The sequence below is a fragment of the Habropoda laboriosa genome, unplaced genomic scaffold (assembly GCF_001263275.1).
Source record: "Habropoda laboriosa isolate 0110345459 unplaced genomic scaffold, ASM126327v1 scaffold137, whole genome shotgun sequence".
NCBI classification, from domain to species: domain Eukaryota; kingdom Metazoa; phylum Arthropoda; class Insecta; order Hymenoptera; family Apidae; genus Habropoda; species Habropoda laboriosa.
Genome location: NW_017100271.1, coordinates 912,014 through 916,385, shown reverse-complemented (window position 1 = coordinate 916,385; position 4,372 = coordinate 912,014).

Here is a 4,372-nt window from a genome sequence, read left to right as displayed (position 1 = left end):
TTTGCAACTCGCGGGAGAAACACTTTGCAACTCACCAGAGAAACACTGCGACTCGCGGGAGAAACACTTTGCAACTCACCAGAGAAACACTGCGACTCGCGGAAGAAACACTTTGCAACTTACGGGAGAATCACTTGGTCACTCGCAAGAGAAACACCTCTCACTTCGCAGTAGAATTTATATCTTGAATTAGTTGTAGAAAATAGAACATATAATAAAAGCTTAGTGTTTCAATCAAGAAACTGGTCCTTCGTAGCCTTAGAACATTAGTCAGCACACACGTGCAAAAACCGACAACGCTTGAACGATCGAAGGATCAACCGCAAGCCCTAACAGGTGTCGTAGGTTTATTAGTGTAAACAATATCTTTTAACGTCCCCCACAGATAGAAATCGATTGGAATGAGATCCGGAGAACGAGCTGGCCACTCCACAGTTCCACTCCGTCCGATCCAACGTCCAGGATATTTGGTACTTATTAAGTATTTGAAGTATCGTAACATAAACATACGTTTCAGTATGAATCCGTGAAGCAATAACAGTTCGATAACGTTAGGAAATATTGATGCAAATTTCTCGAGATACTATGATCGGAATCGTATCGTTACGCAAGTGGACGATTTTGTCTTTTTCTGCTCTAAACAAAATATATGATTGCATTTAAAAAAAAATACCAGTAACCTTGAAACCTCTGGAAAAATAACTGGAAAAGAAATAATGTTACCACTACGTGTGCCTTTTAAAATAGTATAACTTTGTCCTGACGACTTTTTCCATAAATCCATAAATAACGGAGATAGTTAGGTATGTATATCTCATTTAAATGGTCCACCTTGTATATTTAAAAGCTGTAAAACATTACCTAAAATGTGGTACGTACCTCTATTGTCTTCGTGAAATATTTTCCTTGAGGAACATCCCATTTGATTATCCAACAGTAATCAGCAAACATATTAGCACGTTATTGCCAAATTTTAAGGGTTTAATTAAAACCTGATTCGTCTGCAGATCGATGTGGTTATTTGTGCTTCTATAGTAATTGGGTCGTACATTTTATCCATTCTAGTATTTATTTTATATTTTCCTTCCATACAAACTGGTGGAATAGCGATTTAATGAAATTTATTATATTTGAACGTTATAGTTCTGAATATTAACGAACACAAAAATAATTCGTCAGATGAATAAGAATGTGGTCAGTTATTTCAACGAAACTTTACATTTCATTTTTCCCATAATACTATACAATTTATATTTCACGCTTCTGTAAAAAGTTTTTAAAATTTATTCTTTATTTACATGTAACAAATATGCTGTAACATTTTATGAATGTCGCGTGAAAATTTGATACAAGCTCTTCAAAAATTGATTGACTATGAGATACAGATACATCTACAGATACAAAGCATCTATACGTATATGTAGTAATTTTTGTATCTCTACGAACAAGCTTCCAGGCGTACTTAAAGGGTTAATTGTTTAGAAGGTGAATTATGAATTAACTTTCATTTGATTCATCAAGTTAAAAATGTTTTTAAAAATAAATGCTAATCAAGCATATTTACATATAATACCTACATATTAGCAAATTAATTTTCTATTTATCCAATACTCTTTTTAGTAACTTAATTATGCATTAATTTAGTGGTAACAGCAATAAGTCAATAAAAACAGTTTCGTTTTATTTTTATGCATTATTGCTTGTTGTGAAGTTTCTCGTTTGTAAAACAAATCAGTTTTTACATCCTTTATGAAGTGAAATGAAAATCAGATACGTTCTTTTTTAAAATTTACTATTACGATTAAAAACAACACATCAATTGTAAAAAATAATAATGTCTATTTTTATTTTATTGTATTTAATAAAATCTTTCGTGAAAAATAACATAGTCATCCATTTGTAAATTGTGATTATTTTAACGAATATTTGAAAATCACTGAAATGTAGATAACATGGCTGTTAAAGTGTTAAAAATATTGTTAGGAACACTGTGTACAATACAATGTCACGGCCTGCTGGTGCTCGCTTCGGAATGGAAAAGTGATCGATTGAATAGTTTGAGAGAAACCGGAAGCGAGGACGGACCTCAAGATAACTACTTCAATTACTGTTGTGTCAATCTAGAACTGACGTGTTTTTGTAAATAAATATAGTTGTTATTCAGTGAATAAAATTTCTTCATGCAAAATAACGAAGTGCCAACGCTTAACAATATGTTAGACGAAATAGTAAACAGGCGTATTTAAAAGAAAATACAGTAGAACCTTGGTTATCCGAACTAATTGGGGGACATGGGTGTTCGGATAAGAGAATACTAGGATAATAGAGTAGTTATTGCATTGTACTTTCTTCATATTTGTATTTCAAAAAGGAATACAAATATCAATAATAGTGTTGCGAGCGTTCGACCTTGTTCAGTTCTGAGCTCGCGGTTCAGCCTTGACTTAACTATTCTGAACCTCGTTGAGCAGGTATATAGAGACTGTCCTTTTTTGTTGATATTTAGTTGAACTTTATTCGTAATCTGACCTGGTGGGCGAGGTTGAGCTCGCTCTTTATACATTTTTGTGAAATGGAAATTCACCAATCAGGGTGCCTAAATGGTGGCGACAACCCTCTCCTTGCGCCCGCAGCGCGTTTCTTCGGAGAAGGGGATGCCTGTGGGTTTTTCCGAGTGAGCCACTTTCGGGGGCCGAATTTGTTAATGCAAAATTGTCAGCCCCGAAAGCGGTACCGTTTTATGACCAGAAAAACTTACCGCGGACGCGAACAATGACGTTCGCGCAGCGCAGGGCAGACCAAGGGGGGTCTGATCGGCCGAAGTGAGGTTCGGCACCTCGGTCTGGCGGCCAAAGGTGACTAATGATTTTTGAAAGCGAGCTCACGTGAATTTGCGTGAGACGCAACAAATAACAATCACAAATAATGAAATTGAATATGATTCGATTAAAGATTTGTGGGTTCCAAATTTCTTTAGGCGCTACATTACACAATGTTTTTAGCAGATTTAATTCGGTAAAGTTACATTCCTTTTGTGCCTTGTGCCATTTTACCTCTATTTTTACAGCCTCGAATGCTTCAAAATGTTGCGGATTGTCATCATTACCATTATATTCATGTTCCAATTCATTATTCCAAACACACAGAACACTATGTAGTATCATGATCAATTGAAGAAGTTTCATTACATTGAAACCATTCTATCACGTCGGTGTTATCACAATCACCACATCCTGGTATTGTATTCAGTGCAGAAAGAGTTTCTTGTATATTTGTCGTAATATTATCTTCCACTTCTTCCTGTATAGTATCTTCAATGTAGTTCACTAGTTTTTTCCATGCTCTTTTTAGTCTTACACATGTAACGTCCGCTCAAGACTATACCGCCATATAACAGCAGTCCTTTAAATTTAATTGCTTGTGAAGTTGTATCATCTTTTCACCTTAACAAAAATTTTTGTAAAAAATCTTCTCGATATAGTGGTTTAAAATATTCAATTATACCTTGGTCCATCGTTTAGAATTTCACATGAAGGATGAGAAGGAAGTATCTCTCTGACTACTTTTTAGCTGACGTTCCTTTATTGCTGGTATGAACAATTACTCAAACCATTCGAGAAAATTATTGCTATTCATCTATGCGTTCGATTGATATTTGCAAAATAACTGGCGGCGCATTCATGTTAGCATGCTTGAAGCATCGAGGGTTTTTGTTTTTCCTATTATCATAATAGGAAGTTGGCATTCGGTTGCATTGGCGTAAATAAGTGCTGTGGCACAATTTCTGCTAATTTTTCGACTAAGTGCAGAACTTTCACGGGAAGAAACGAGGGTTTTCTGAGGCAATGCTTTCCACAATAATCCTGTCTCATCAGCATTATACACATTATGCAAGGCATTCAATTAGGAAGTTATTAAAAGACACTTTGAAGTTTGCTACAGCTGTCTCATCTGCCGATATTTTTTCTCCCCAAATATTTGTCATATACCGTGACGAGATGTAAATTTTGATAACCAAGCATTATTTGCCTTGAAATCTGGACTTCCACCCAATCTTTTATTGATATCCAGAGCCTCTTGACATATGATAGGCCCAGATATTGGTACATACAGGGTGTCCCGTAACTCCTCGAACACCCGGAAATGGGGGGTTATTGGGGTGACTCTGAACAACTTTTTCCTTTTCCAAAATACAGTTTGAAGCTTCGTTTTCGAGTTATTAGCGAAAAACACTGGCCAATCACAGCGCCCGTAGAGCCCGCGCTCAGGGACGGGCGAACAGAGGCTCATCCGCGCGATCGAACAAATGCGTACGCGTGACTTCTCGGTTCTCGATCGCTGTCAAAAAAATTTGACTTTGCACTGCTGTTTG